General features: G+C 39.4%; 2 long non-coding RNA genes across 2 annotated transcripts; one reads left to right on the top strand and one right to left on the bottom strand.

Moving 5' to 3' along the window:
- Positions 1 to 3,969: 3,969 nt before the first annotated feature.
- On the bottom strand, positions 3,970 to 8,331 carry LOC128821945 (uncharacterized). The gene is made up of 3 exons (XR_008441286.1): positions 8,193 to 8,331; positions 7,205 to 7,471; positions 3,970 to 6,298 (listed from the first exon to the last, which is right to left on the bottom strand). It is a non-coding gene; the product is annotated as an uncharacterized LOC128821945 (long non-coding RNA).
- A 1,425-nt stretch (positions 8,332 to 9,756) lies between these two features.
- On the top strand, positions 9,757 to 15,502 carry LOC128822533 (uncharacterized). The gene is made up of 3 exons (XR_008441477.1): positions 9,757 to 9,898; positions 11,389 to 11,451; positions 15,393 to 15,502. It is a non-coding gene; the product is annotated as an uncharacterized LOC128822533 (long non-coding RNA).
- The last annotated feature ends 429 nt before the right edge of the window (positions 15,503 to 15,931 follow it).

The following is a 15,931-nucleotide window of genomic DNA, read 5'->3' as shown; positions in this document are numbered from 1 at the left end:
TTATTTTTCACAACAAGCCTGATGCTGACTACACTACCCTTGTTCTTGATTCTCATGTGCAGTCTCTGACCCAAAATGCATTTCCCCAAGAAAGTTGGAAATAAACTTCAGAATATGTTTTTGAGATTTAGTAGTTTGAAGGGAAATATGTTTTTCATTTGGGAGAAAGTTTGTTGCATTGATTTGCAGCTGGGTTCCTCGTGTCCAGGGAGGGTGCAGCTGCCGACACCGGGCATGGGAACAAACAAGATGGGTCTTCATTTCAGAAAGCTCAAGAATCCATTTATTATCCCCGGGGAGGAGGGGTGGGATGGAGAGGAAAGACTGGGCAAAGGCAGGATCGTGGGGTTTTTATAGGGTATCATAGGGGTGGGCTCAGGGTTTGGGTCAAGGGAAGAGTTATTAGCCACACAAGAGAGTAAGGATCAAATTCCTGTCTCTTAGGAACAGGGGCATTCTACAAAAGTTGAATATTTTTAAAGTTCTTTTTTTTTTTTTTTTTTTTTTTTTTTTAATGGCTTCGTTTTCAAATCTGTTTCATATTAGTTGTTCATAAAAATAACACTCAGAATAACATTAAAATTCTGGAACTCTTTACTATTGCTGCTGGAGAGAGTTCTCTGAGTACACATTTTTGCAAATGATGCAAACTCTGTAATGTGATCATAGAATGTTCACAAGGACAGAACATTAGTCAGACATGCTTTGTATGAATGATTGAGTGGGGCCAAAGGAGGAAATTTAACATCATTAACATAGATCATTCAACTTGAATATTTCCTACTGCTTGTCAAACATTATTCTACAGTTCTGCATCTGTTCCTTTGCATTTCTGCCCCAAACTTTCTTATAAAGGTGTTTTGGAGTTTTCTTAAGGTGGAATTTCCCCTCAGCTGTGTAAGTTTTTTAAAGTAGTAATCAATAAAATGTGAGCACTCATCAGAGCTCTAGATCTGCTCCTAGAACAGCCCTACAAAAATGGCGAAGCGTTAAAAAGGCAACACCAAGAGGACAGTCATGAACAAAGTTCTTTTTTAATAGTGGCAGATACAAACCAAGAAAGCTTCCACTAAAAGCCACTTAAAATGCGTTACTGACTTCCTAACAGCAAGCAACCATTGCCATCTGCAGAGGTGAGTACTCTCTGGATTGTAACATGCAGCTGCCCAGTCCTCCATCTGCCCATCTGGTTTGAATACTTCTGTTGTAGCTGTTTAAGAGAGGGAAGTTCTAGCTTTAAGAACTAACCACTATTTCCCTGGATTAAAAAAAAAAAAAAAAAAAAAAAAAAAAAAAGGAAAAAAATTCCAAGTGTCATTAAAAACAAGGCAGTAGTCTGAAGGAAGCAGACACTGTATGTTTATGGCTGTGTTACAACCTATGAATGAAAGACTGATTGCGGCCTTTTGGTCCCAGAACAAAACTCCATTGAACCCAAACTAGGTTGGGATGAAAATGACCATGCAAGAAAAGCATGTCTGACATTTTACATGGAATATCTGGCAGGTATGAGGTGGGGTAACTACCTCTCTGGCCAAGGACTGGATTTTCATTAATCAGTGTAAAATACAGCATAAGTGAACTAATCTGCTAAATCTAGGAAGGAGTCTGTAATTTGGAACTCTTTTTAATTTCTTTTTTTTTTTTTAATGCACAATTTCTTTTTCATGACATGCTGGAATTGCTGGGTTGCAGGCTTCAGCGTAAGTGGTAAAATACAAAGTGTTCTGTGGACACACACAGACACACAGATACACAGACACACAGGCACACAGACACACACATGTCTGTAAGAAAGAAGCTCTGTTCACCAACTTAAAAGGGATCTTTTAACTTTTTCTTCTAACTTTAATCTTTTACTGCCTGTTCTTTGGCCACTGTTATGATAAATACCAGGAAAAAGTGAGAGTTATTGGATCAAGGATAACAGACTGAAGCTTAGTCTCTCCCAAATGAATGGGAGATGTGTTGGTGAACAGTCATGACCTTTTTCAGATACACCCTGCAGGCAGAAAGAGGAAAAGTAAATGATGATACAATTTGTGAGAGACACCATAGTGCAGTGCTTTAAAAACAACAGAAAAAAGGAGAATTTTGAGGCAAGAGGATTCTGACCATGCCTTTCTGTAGTGAGGAATTTATAAGTAACTTTGGTTAAAGGGAAAGTTTGGTGGGTTTTTTTTTTGCTTTTTTTTATTTTTGTTTTGTTTTGTTTTGTTTTGTTTTGTTTTTTTGCTTTAAGCCTATGAAGTTAGCAAAAAAATTGCAATTAATTCCATACCCATCACTTCCACAATTTCACATTTTCTTGGCACTTGTCCTGAAACATTCTAAAGGACATGCTATAACATATTATACAGGATTAAGGTGTCCCAGAGCTGTGATAATTTAACTTTTCACCTAGATATAGTTGAGTAAATTAACTGATTCTTTTCCCCTTTATATGTTCCCCAAACACAAATATTTATGTTCCTGTCTGACCCAAACTCTGTCCCTTTTGTGATTACTTTCAAGAACCCTGCTGGGTCCAGGTCTGGATGCAGAAATTTAAGGTATATTTGTTTTCTAATACAATCACACTTGCTGTAATATATTGTATCCAGATCATCAACATTTTCAGCATCACTGGCAGTGTGAACCTGAGTGGCTTTGTACCCAATCTAGAATGAATTTTCCTTGATTGAATTTATTTACTTACATTGTGGTAAAAAAAAAATCATAAAAATCCAGGCATTTGAAAATAAGCTGACAGAATTGATTTAAATCAAACTGCTATCTTCTATTCCTGCTTTTCTAGATATGGCAAACTAGAAACTATTCATCCTCCAGTCTTCCATCCCAGAGAAATTAAATTTAGCCTTAAACTCTGCTTTATAGCCAAACTTAAGTTTGACTTAAATTCATGAAGTGTTACTAAGGTAATGTTCCAGGTTCTCACTAAATTGAGGAGAATAATTGAACGCATGGCCCATAATAGAAAAACTGTAGTGTGCAGTTTTAATTAAACAAATTCTCATGAATTTAAATTAAGCATACTGCATTTAGTTAATTGACTTGAATTGAAAAGCTCATCTCTTGAACTATTGCTTGGAACAGCAATTAACACATTTGTGCAGCCACTAGTGTGAGTAAGTGCTACTTCAGAAGTGAAGGTTTAAGAGTTGCCCTTTACACTCATGTCTCTTAAACATCTGAAGCATGGCAGCATCATGGCAGCATTGCAAGTATATATAAATATATATATATATGTGTGTGTGTGTGTGTGTGTGCGCGTGCGTGGTGGTACACACACACATACATATATATATATATATATATAAATGACATTCACAAAATCTGTCAATGTAATTAGGAGAGGTCTCATGTTGCTTTGAGCAAAGTGCACACGTGTGCTACCTGCTTTGGGTGTAATTTTGGTTGGTAGTTATCAACAACAAGTCCTTTGATCTATATTTTAACTTTTCTTCTGAAGTTTGATAATGCCTAAGGCTTTCTCTCCTGTCTGTTCTCCATCTCTGTCTCTCCAGGGAACACCTGCTAATTCTTTATCCCAGTTGGCAGAACTAGTCTCTCTTAGAATGAAATGTTTTCCACTGTTTTCCACACCAAAGTACCTGAGTTTGCAAGGAGTCTAGTCCATACTGTACTTCCCGCCCCCAGCCCAAGTTTCTGAATCTTTCTGTCTTCAAGTAATTTATCATAATTTCTTTACAAGAAAATTAGGCAACGAACTTCAGTTAATGGTGTCTTTGTAACACTCAGGCACTAGAGTGGCAATGTCATGCAACAAAGCAAGCCCTGTTCTTGAGACACTCCACTTTTTAGGGTCTTCAGGGAACTCAGGAGATTCCCTGTGCAGATCCCGTGCAGATATGCAGATACTGCTTTAAATATTCCAGCAATCAGGCAGCACAACTTGAAGGACTTATTTTGTTTATAGAAAAATACAAGGTCAAGCTAAGTCCTAAACATTAAGTTATGCAATTGTTGGTTAATATGCAAGGTTTCTTCAAAATATAAAGCCATAAATACGCATTTTGATCTGCTAGTGCTTAGTATTTTGGTATAAATATTTGTATTATTGGAACTGATACCAACTACATCAGTGTCCCAGAAGTAACATGCACATGCTCTGAAAGGCTAAGTTAGAGAGACCAATGGATTCTAGATTTAGTGACACGATTCACTAATTCAGATAATTGTTCATTCCTGCTTTCTGGGTCTGACTCTACAAAAGAAACCCTAACTTCCTGTAAAACCCATGGGAACCCTAATTGGAGAATCATTGTTCTCTTTTACTCCAACATAAGAATTGGGAGACAATCAACTCATTTGTTAGGGAGGTGATATAAAATGAGACAAAGCATTTTCTTCCATATAGTAAAAACTGACAAAATTTTTAAGAGCCAGTGATCAATGGACCACAACTGAATTAAGATCCAGGAAGAGCACATGCAGGGTAAGAGTATCCAGCAAGCAAGACAATATAGTCACTCTTTTCTGCTTTTTGTTTTGCAAGTCCAAAGAAGGACTTCACCTGAATTCTTAGGCATTTAGTGTTACTGTGGCTGCTGTCTTCCAAGTGCACAACTGCAAAGGTGGGCATCATGAACTAGTACGGACTGGGACAAAATAAAGCACCAGTGTCTTTTCCTTCCCTTCAACAGCAGCTCTTTGAGCCATTTACTGTCACTTGTGGAGATCTATTCACTTCACTATGTCTCAGGACAGAAATTTGCTCAATTTTTTTCCCTCTAAACACCCTGAATCATACATCTTTTTCTCCTATAATACTCTTAAATTATTTTTCTGTCTGGTCTAAGGGAAAAACTCACTTCATTTCAGTCCATAACAAAGTTTCCTTGAATTTTAGTAGATATAGAATTTCACTTTAATTTGTATATGCTTAATCTTTGCAGGGTACTTAACTCTGTACATGTAGGTAGCTTCAATGTACTCAAGGAGATGAATCTAACTGTCCAGGGCTTGCCACGATTTCCCTCCCTCTGCTATATTATTTAAGTATTTTGCATATTTCAGATCACATCTTGCTGTCAAGTGTCCAGTGTCAGTCATCATTGCAGAGGAGCTACAACAGGTTAAACCAAGAATTCACTCTGGAAATGTGAAGAACTTCAGGTTGTTAAATGTGAACCTGTTTGTATGGCAGCTGGTGTGTGGTCCTTCCATTCCAAGCTGTCCTTATTTGAAAATCTTCCAGAAAACTTGGTTTCTTCTGTTATTTATGCATAGCTCATTTTGCTTAGTAATAAAAATAAATGAAAACAAAACTCTCATAAATTTGGAGGTTATGCATGAAAAACAAACCCATTGAATCCAGCTCCCAGAAAACTAAGCTGAAAATACAATCCACAGTTTGTGTCTTCTGAAAGCATTAGCTAATGGACAGTCTTCCACTCTAAAGTCCATCTTGTTGCCACAAAAAACATTATGCATATTTCTCATACTTAGTTTATAATCCACATTGCCCCCTTTATGTTTTTTTAAATATTTCCAAGTTTTTTTATGCACTCTCTTCCTCAGATTTATATGTTGATAAATAGAATTTAAAAATAGGAATAGCACAAGTAATTGAAGAATTTAAAAGAAAGGAAAACTGTCAATATGTTTTATCTTTTCACCCATGTGGTGAGTTTCTTTGTGATGCTTTTAGGACTTATCCATGAAAGTAATGGAGCGATGCAGATACCGTTAATGGAAACTGCATATTCATAAAAGCCACAAGCAAATATAACTGAATTTTGGGGTTTGGATGGGTTAACAATGAGTTGTGTGCATGATCTGGTTCTTGTTGCCAAGATATCACCTGCACCCAGAATCTTGTGCACCTTCTAACCACCTTCCTTCTTCAGGTGCTCCAGGCAATGCCAAACCAATTTGTCACAGGAGCAGGCAGCTCTCAACCACCTCTAGCAGGCTTGAGTCTGATGGATTTCCAGACCAGTCTTGCCAATATTGTGAGTTATGCACAGTGTTGGAATTGGATGGCTGAAGGACAGAGGTAAGAAAACTGGGAATTGCAACTCACAGTTTCTCTGGTTCCTGTCAAAGTTGGAAAGGACAACTTCAGAGTGATTTTCTGGTGACTTTTTTAGGTCTGTTCAATGCAAGCCATGGAGTTTCTCAGCTGCTTTGTAACAGTAAATTTTTGTTCTGCTGCTTTTACCTTTTCCTCAGCCACAACAGCCTGTTCTGCTCTGTCCACTTTGCAGGCCCACTTTAGGTTACTTGTATAAAAGTAATACTTTGTAGGTCAGGACTCAATCCATTTTAGGGACTATAAATCAGAACAAAGAGAGAAATAAAGAGAAAAGGAATCAAAGGGAATTGTCAAAGATGAGAGGCAGTAAAAGGAGCAAACGTTTTCTCCATATCTATAATTGACTGCAGAACAAAGTCAGACTGGTTTTGGTAACCAGGGTGTAACAATCAGGCTTGAGGTTAAACCTATTTTCCTGAGGACAGCAGAACAATCTATCTGAGCATCATATCTGTAATAATGAAGTTTTAGAGGAGTGATTAAAGACTAAAGAAAAGTGCATTGGAATGTTGGCATTGGATTCCCAGCCAAGCTGAAGGCCAGAGCTGCAGGTGCAAAAAGATTTCCACTACATTACAACAGAGCATTTTAGAAAGGGCAACACTTCCCGTTAATAGGCTGCTCACCTATTGGGTGTTTCTCAGCATCCTAATGCTCTTGCCACTTTGACAAAGACCTAATATAAAAAACCTACTTCTTGACTAATAATTTCAGTAAAGTGGTTTTTTTTTTTCAAAGATATTTTAGTTCAATATTAGCAGTTTGCTTGAATTGGTTCTTAACCTCTCCCGGTTTCTACTTCATTGTCTGGGGGTCCATGTTAGGCTTCTGGGATCCTAAATTTAGAAGTGTAATTGCATTCCCAAAAACTCTTCCTGCCTCACAATGAGGCCAAACTGCCTCCTTCTGTTCTCCCATGCAGGCTTTTGCCCTCTGACGCCTCTTAACAGCTAAACCTTTGCTTCTAGTTTCCATCAGAGCTGCTGAAGGAAGCTGGCTAAGAAAAACTGCAGACACTACAGCCAAACTAGAGAGTGTTGACTTGGAACAGATCCTAGCAACATAGCTTGTTACAGGCAGCAAACAGGTATAACTTTTCACATGCAGTCACATACACACAGCACAGCAAAGCAGGTTGCTTACCCATGCCACAAAACCAGGTCATTGGAAAGAAGATTAAGTCTAAAAGGGCTCAGAAGGATGTTTACACCTATCCACAGCCATTCCTGCTGGTTCCAGAAAGAATTTTACTATGTGAGTAGGTTCTCAAATGGGTTGCAGAGGATGGACTACAGATAGATTGTGGAAACTGGGCACATGTTGTTTTGAGGTAGTAGGGAACGGAGAAAGACACGACAGCTCCAGCTGGGAATTTATATTTCTCTTCTCCACAGCTTTTCAGGAAATTATCTGCAGAGAGTCCAAGTGAATAGAAATTACAAGTTAAATTAGGATCTAGGTGATGAAAAATTTTAAGTTAAGCTGTATTAGAAATTTTGTATTACACGACTTATTGATTGCAATAGATTTTCAGCTATGAGAGTCATAATATAGAATGTTATCTTTAGTCTTCTGAGAATAAAAACCTTCAGTTGCAACTATGACTTAGTGCAACCATTATTCTGCCATGGATCCCTAAAAGAATCTATTCATCCCTTCCTCCATGTTGGAGAACAGCATTGTCCACTTCAGCCTCCTGGGGGCTTCACCAGCACAACCTTCCCACCTTCCACAGTCAGGTCTTTGATGTCTAGCTTCATTCCACAGTGCCAAATCTCTACAGGTGGTGAATCCCTGACATTTCACTAGCTAGGACATATATTCTACAGGTTAGAAGATGCACCAAAAGCAAAGGGAACTCCTTGCTCATATCTGAGCATGTGCCATGAGGGCCTGCTACCTGCACTGGACCCATATTTGTTATTGAGGAAAAAAAAAATAAGAAATTAAATCATTCTCTCCAGATGAAGTTTAAACATTCAAGCTCTGATGTGTTTCAGTCTTAACAGCTGATGGGTGAAATCTGTGGAGGAGGTAGGCAGCTGAACAGACATGAGCAGTAGTAACTGCATTTTTAAGGCCAATGATCTGATCCTAATACACTAAACTTAGAATTATTATCGCAACTTACCAAGGGTTTAAATATGGGCTGTTTATGTCCCATATTTCTCCCTTCCAGCTGCTGAATTTTCCTGAAGCTGGCAGGCCTGCAAAGCATTCCCAGTAGCTGTTCAGGAAGGGGCAGAGACATGCTAACCAACTGCTTGCACTCAACAAATGGAAATCCTATATGGATCACAGAATAACACAGTTTTACGGGGAGTCAAATACTGGTGGGTTTGAAAAACAAGGTTAGTTGCTTAACCTAGGCCTGAAAGAGAAGGCTTAATCTTCTATCCTCCTGCATCATGAATGATTTCATATCATTTTAATCTCTCTTGCCATAGACATGTAACTCTGAGGAAGATAGCTTCACGTGCTGCAAGGTACAGGGAATCTGCTTCTTACCATCTGTTTCTCTGATTTTTTTGCTGTATATCCCTGCACAGCATCTGAGGGAGAGACACCGCAGAGCAGCGCACCGTCCTGTGTCCCTCCATCGATCCCCTGTCCCTTCCCCGCACGCTTTCCTGGAGCCTACACAGCGGGAGCCTTCGCAGAGTCTTTGTGTCGCGCTGTCGCACACCGCTCGTCTGTCCCTGCCGCCTGTCCCCCGTCCCTGCGCGCAGCGCTGGGGAGTACTGCGCCCGCTTTTCCACAAGGCGCGACCCCGCTGCTGCAAACCCGGTGCGACCCCTCGGTGACAGCCCCGGTGACAGCCCCGCCATCCCGCGCTGCCCCCGCGCCCGGCCGCGCCTTCCCTCCTGCATCCGCGCCCGGCCCCGCCCGCACCTGCGGACACCGCCCGCGCCCCCCGGCCCCACGGGACCGCGCTGCCCGCCCGTGTCACGGCGCTCCCCGGCCTCCCCGCCCACCGTCTTCTCCCCTCCCAGACAGGCACGGCCGAGGCAAAGCGGCGGGCGGGCGGCTGCCTCCGCCTCCTTCCCTTCTCCTCAGATGCCCTTTGCAGGGTTATTATTACAGTTCGTGGCTGCGCTCCGCCTGCCCCCCCCCCCCCCCCCCCGCCCGCCCCTCCGCGCTGCGCAGCGCGCTGGCCGCGCTCCCCGCCCGGGCTGGCCGCCGCCCAGGGGTGCGGGATCCCCGCGGCCCGGAGCCAGCGCGCTCCGCTCCCCGCACCATCGCCCCGCACCATCATCGCCCCGCTCCCCGCAGCCGGTGCTGCCCCGGCGGGGCTCGGCCGGCGGCGGGGCGGGCGCTGCCCTGGGGCTCCCAGACAGCGGGGGGAACGCGGGGCTGCGGATTATTGCAGACTAAGCAGTCTGGCGCTGCAGCATCGTGCGGGGGGAGGCGGGTGGGCAGGGGGAGTGTGTGCGTGCGTGTGTGTGTGTGTGTGTGTGTGTGTGTGTGTGTGTAAAGGGGGGGGATGGAGCTGGCAGCTGGCCAGCTACCATCAGAATTAGCTCATTGTTCAATATAACCAGCGCTGGCAAGCAAAACCCAGCCCGAGAGAGGGAACGGGCGGGGGGGGGGGGGGGGGGCGGGGGGGAGAGAGAGACTTTCCCCCAGCCACCCCCACCCCTTTTTTCTTTTTTTTTTTTTCTCCGAGGCTGCACTTTGGAAGAGGTGCAGTCATTCTTACCCACACCCCCTACCCTCTCTCCACTCCCCCAACTATAAATTCCCTTCTGTAGCATGCTGCCCTTTTTGTAATCCACATTTGTGTTTCAGATCATGTAGAAAGGACAGAAAGTGAGCAGGGAGCGGGGGCTTTTGTCTGTAAGTATATGCAATTCCAATCCACAGAATTTTATTTTTTTTAGTTAATCCCCTTTCTCTCTCTCCCTCCTTTCTGCTTTCTTCTCTCTGTGTTTCTCCGTTTCTTTTAATTTCTTTTTGATTTCTTTCTGTCCTTAGCCAGACTTTGCTGCAGCTTGGCTTTCCCCTTTCGGTGCACGTTTCCAAACAGGCTTTTTTAAGGAAAATGAGAAAACGTGCAGTATATGTGTCTAACTCTTTGTCTTTGTGCTTTAAGGCTGGATTTCTAGGCTGAGGATTTTTCTGTACACATGCAAGGGGAGATGAGAAGTGATTTTCTAAAATATTTTCCTTTTTCTGGGTTTTGCATTCCACAAACACCAAAATGCATTTTTGAACCTAATGCACTTGGCTTTGTTAGCATGCGTGCAAGGCTCTAGGACAGGTTTATCATCTCCTTTCTTCTCCCTTGTAAAACGAATCTCCCTCTTCTCCGCCCTGACACTGGATTCCTCTCAGGCTGCTGGGGTTTATTTTTAGAAAGCAGTCATTCTTGCAACAGCCTTCTGCATTTTTGCATGTGCAGCAGTTAAATTTTGGGTGGTTCTTTCGAGAAAAAAACAAAACAAAACAAAAAATTCCAACAAAACAACAAAGCCAAAACAAACCATGTTTTGCTGAACATGTAGTGACATGATACTTTTTTCAAACATTTCTGTGTATATTTATGGATGTATGTGTTTGCAGTTTTAAATCCAATATGTGTGTGTGTGTTTGTGTAAACATATGACTCATGCCTAATTATATTTCATACATACATGCTATAGGTAAGAAATATGTAATCAATAGAAGAGAACTTTTAATTTTTGTTTCTATAAGAAAGCTGATAAAGGAGATATGCTACAAATTCAGTCCATTAAGACCGTGATAATTTAAGGTAAATGAGGTAGGACCTACTCTTCTTTTTTTTCTCTCCCTCTTTAAAATAGGGGGTGTGTGTGGAATAGAGAGAGGGAGAAAACTGGAGGTTATGTAATGCAGTGCCATTTCCAAAAATACCTACTCTCTGGGCTGTTACATTGTGTTATACTGGTTCCTTGATTGCAAAAACCCACACTTAGTAGTATGCCTGGGAACAATGGACCACAAATTACAGTAAACATAGACTGACAGGTTTTTGTCCTCTTGACTGATTTTTACCTGTGTTAACCATTACATGTGGGACTTTTCAGAAATATACCCAGGACTAAGAATAGCATGGGGTTCTGCAAATACAGGTACCAGGGATTCCTTTGTCCTATATTTAAGCCTACAGATCACTGAAGTGCAGAGATGCATGATATATAAGCATATGTGTAGTTAGAATAATTTGCATGACTTTAATCTTAACCACTGAAGCTTATACTTGGTTCACCCACTGTAATGCTGGCAAAAAAAGTATCATTTAACTATTGTGACAGGTAGAATTACTTTTTTTTTTTCATTTTTTATTTTCTTAAAATTGTTTTCAGATTGTTCTCCTTGTGCTATTTGAGAGGAACTGCAATCCCAAGACTTAACAGAACCTAAAAATGGTAAGAATTAGTTGCTTTAGCAGAGTATCAAAATTTTTTTGTGTCAATACAAACCTTATTTCCCTCTTCCCAATACTCATTTATAAATAGGACCTTTATATGACATAGTTTTTGAGGCTATGAGGACTTACCATACAATAACTGATGTATTCTGAGAAGCTCCTTATGTTGGATCTTTTATTTTCTTGCATTTTTTGAATAAAAATCTGAAATCCATCGCTGTGCAGTAAGGCTTATTTAATTGAAACAAGAAATATTTAAGTTATTGTGAAAAATACACATGTAGCAATACATGCAGACAAAACAATATCCAGTAGGGCCAACACTGACATCTTTCTCACAAAAAGAAGAAATAGGTCATTGCACTTTGTAAGTGAAAAAGATTTAATATCAGTCTGTCGGGGAAGTACATAAGGTGCAACCTAAATTTTCTTATTAGGTTGACCTTCTGAAAACACTACCATTCTTTGGACACAGATCTGTTCTAGAAAAAAAATGTTTAGGCCTCAAATCTGACTGAACTTACAGTCACTTGTTTGGAATGTGTTTAATGAACAACAGCCTATTTTTAGGTGTTTCTATTTTTATTGATTAAAGCCCATTTTTTATATTCTGAGATACCACTGCTGACAAACTCCTGATTTTAAGGATATGCATGTAAAAATGGTATTCTCTGAGAAGGACTGTCTCAGACTCAGGAGAACAAAGGTAACAGTATTTTTTTAGAAAAAGTGCTCAAAGTAGGCAGATTTTGTTCAGACAGTTTTTCATCCTTATAGCATTCTTAGCTGAGGATGCAGCTATCTCAGAATCATATCTAAATACATGTACTGGCAAAAATGTGATATATTTTGGATGCTACAGGATAAAATCATGATCAAACCTCTGTTAATTAGTACTGAGCAATGCTTTTAAGTAGCATTGCATAGGGTGTACATTAGCACAGAATATTTTCCCCTGTGTGAGGTTCTGAGGGAGATACTCTTATGAAGATTGGGCTAATTGCAATAATATTATCCATGTCTGGTTCTTTGGGGTTGTTTTGATATTGGGGAGGAGTGATGATCAAAGAATGATTAAAATAAGCAAATTTGTAACGTACTCTGTTATAAAGGCTTTGTTTTTTGTTTTTGGCTCCTTGTTTTATATCATTCCTATCTGCAAAAATAAACTTGCAAATTCTGGAGTTTTAGTCTATTCTGGAACCTACTTTCATCAAAGTGCTTTGCTCATCTGTGTATAAATGTATAGATGGGGGTGGGGAATTAAAAGGGAAATGATTCACTTAAACTGTGAATAGAAATCATGCTAAAATCCATGTTGTTCACACAACTGTGGAATATTGGATGAGGCAACTGTTTTCCTACCAACACCAAGGTGACAATCAGCCCACATTTTAGATGTTATGCAGGCTGCTATGTGCAATATATGCCTATATATGGAACAAAAGATTATTTTAAGTTTAGTTAGGCATAAAATAGCCACTGATTTCTACCAGCAGATGGTTCTGTAAATCTAGCAAGGTTCCTATAGTAGTCAATGAAATCAGTTTTATAAAGCCAGTCTCTGGGCCACAACATAAAATACAACTTAAAGCTATCCAAATGCAAAAAATAAAATGTTGTTACCCACCTGTCTAGTCCCATTGTTTGCTTTGCAGTGTAACATAAATACAAACCTCATTTAACTGTTTTTAGAAGTTCCCCTTCTTTTTTGTACTATTAGGTTTTATCCCAGCTTGCAAGGATGTTTAAGATGTGATACTTGGCAGAATCTCTTCTACCACCACCCTTTTTTCCCCTTTTTTTCACTTCTGGCACACTAACACGGAATGTAATTAGAAGTCAGACCAGTGACACACTTTCCTTGCAGTAGTGAACACACTTGTCTTTGGCATATTTCTTCTTGTATTAACTGCAAGTATCTCTCTAACTATTCTAATTTACAGAAAATATTCTTCTTTGCATATCAACACTTTCTGCACACTGAAATACATGATGGTGAAAGAGCTTACTTTGTTTTAATATCACAGTATATACAAAGGCTCTACCCTGCTCTCACTGGTCAGTTGAAATTTAGCTATTGTGTTTCAGTAGACTGGGATAGAAGTTAAAAAATGGGGGGAAATGGCCTTCTTATTCCTTTGCCAGTTGGAAAGTTCCTTAATTACTTAGCTAAGCTTCCAGTAAAATTTGAAATGACTAGAATAAACTTGTTCAGTGAGAACAAATGAATTCTTGGTTTAACTTCACTGTCTTGCCCTCTTAGTGTCTTAATTTTCTTTTCTCATAAAATGTTTCTCAAAAATTTCAAACAGTAAAAGCAAGTTATTTAACACATTAGTTTTCAATGCTGCTTCTCCTTTTCCTGGACTTGGAATTAGAATTACCTCATTAGTTAATCAGTCTTTCTTGCACCCGTTTAATAATAATATCCTCAATTTTAAGAGGAACAAAAAAGAAGAGTGCACTTTCTATTATTCTTATACTTTTAATTCATGGACATTTTAAGCCATTTTACACAAGAACATTTGCCATTTGAAGGTCTGTCCTTACTTCTGCATAATGCATTTCCTTTGAATGTCTACCTGAAGGTGGAAAGAGCCTCTTATATTTATGTGCAATGTATAAAATCCTCAGGTGGCTTAAGTGGTCTTTTAATTTGAAATGCTAGAACTTCTATATACTACTTTCATGGCAAGTGCTGAGTGTTATGAAGTATAAACTAAAATTTTACTTAATATTAACTAAAATCTTAGCTAACAAGGGGGAAAAACTGTTCTAACTAAAAAAGAATTTCGAAAAAGGAATTTGTTTTAAATTTTTTTCTGCCCCTTCCAATCATTGAAAGTGATCCAATCATTTAAATAAAGGAACATGTTAGAAAATTGGGAGTAAGGAAGTCTTAATTCCAGTTTTCTGTGATCTGAAAGGGTTGGGTTTTGTGTTGTTTGTTTGTTTTTGTTATGGTAAATATTAGTTTTTAAATAAAGAAATCAGATAATCATTTTAGACAGTTAGAGAAGTAGTCTGTTTATTTGCTTTCAAAACACTTAGGTGTGTCCATTTCTCCTTGTGGATTTTAAGTTGAGTTCTGGGAGCTCACAGTGATGGTGCTTAAAGAATTTAAACTAAAAACACTAATAAATGTGTATATAAGCAAACAGATCCTTAAAAATTTAATTTTGACTTTTCTGAAAGTAAACAGAAGATAATGTAGAGCCAATAATTAATTTTCTCCTGACTTACCACAATGAGATGGCTTTCTTGTCAGCCTTTCTTACTGGTGTGGAGTCTCTGGGCTGGCTGTTGTACAGTGTAGCTGTGTCATCGCAGAGCAAAAAGGCTCTGGAAGTAGGTAATTTGGGCTGAATGCTTCCTGTCCTGCATCCTTGCCTGAACTACATCACTTCTGAGGTTATTCTGTCATATTTTATTATTTACAGTCCCTGTATTTTATAGTCTTACTTGGAGGAAAAGAGAAATAGGGGATGATGACCTTTAGGGGTGAGAACATTTTGGAGAAAAGCCTTTCTTTTTTAAGTCAGAGGGAAAGAAAAGAGAAAAGAATCAACATCCTATTTAGTTTTTTTTTGCTTGTGTGGGTTTTTTTCTTCTAGTTTGTAGAGAAATTTATAGTATCATTTACTTTAGGTGAAGATATTTATGAACAAAATTTTGTGTTTAAAATTTCATCCCAATTTGACCATTACTAACCTTTTCCCAGGGAGTTACATGCAGGTGTCTTTACACAATCTGTAATTTTCTGTGCCCCTGGGCTGGAACAGCTTTTCATAATTTTAGGATTATTTGTGGAGAATGGAGTCTAGAATTGGTCTGGCAGAGGCAGGCATTATTTGGAACCTTTTATATGCTCTGAGGGGAAAAAGGAAAAAAAAAAATAAAAAAAAGCAAGGTAATGAAATGAGACATTTTGTCCAGCCCATTACTAGATGCACACTGGACAAAAGCATCTCTTGGTCTGGCATGAGAAAACTCAGACCTGGTTGATTATTACCAAGCCTGGTACTGGAACTGGAATTGGAGTCTCCTTTATGGTAAGTCAGAGCCACACAGAACCTGCAGGACTGTCAGATTTGGTCAAGAGAAGTAATTGTGAGGGATGAAAGATAAATAGTTTTGGCCATCTGAACATGGTGCTGAACATTGTGCTTTTTTTATTATGCTTATGTAATGTGCATGTTATACATTGTGTGTAGTTTGCACCATACTACTTGATTGCTGAAAACTCAGGGATAATTAACGCTTTTCCAGCTTACAAAGTTTATAAGCAGAAATACAAACCAGTTTTTGCAATACTTCTGTCAAGCCACCTGTTCAGCTGAGCAGAAAACAAAACTTTACTTGATTATGGGTAGAAAAGCAGAGTTTAAAAAAAAAGTAATTTTTGCCCAAAGCTATAGATACTGTGGATATTTCAGTGGTAGAACTCATATGCACATGAAAAGACAAAAGCTTTT

The sequence above is a fragment of the Vidua macroura genome, chromosome Z, assembly GCF_024509145.1.
Source record: "Vidua macroura isolate BioBank_ID:100142 chromosome Z, ASM2450914v1, whole genome shotgun sequence".
NCBI classification, from domain to species: Eukaryota; Metazoa; Chordata; class Aves; order Passeriformes; family Viduidae; genus Vidua; species Vidua macroura.
Note: the sequence above shows the minus strand (reverse complement) of the source record. Positions and strands in the feature narration are given on the sequence as shown.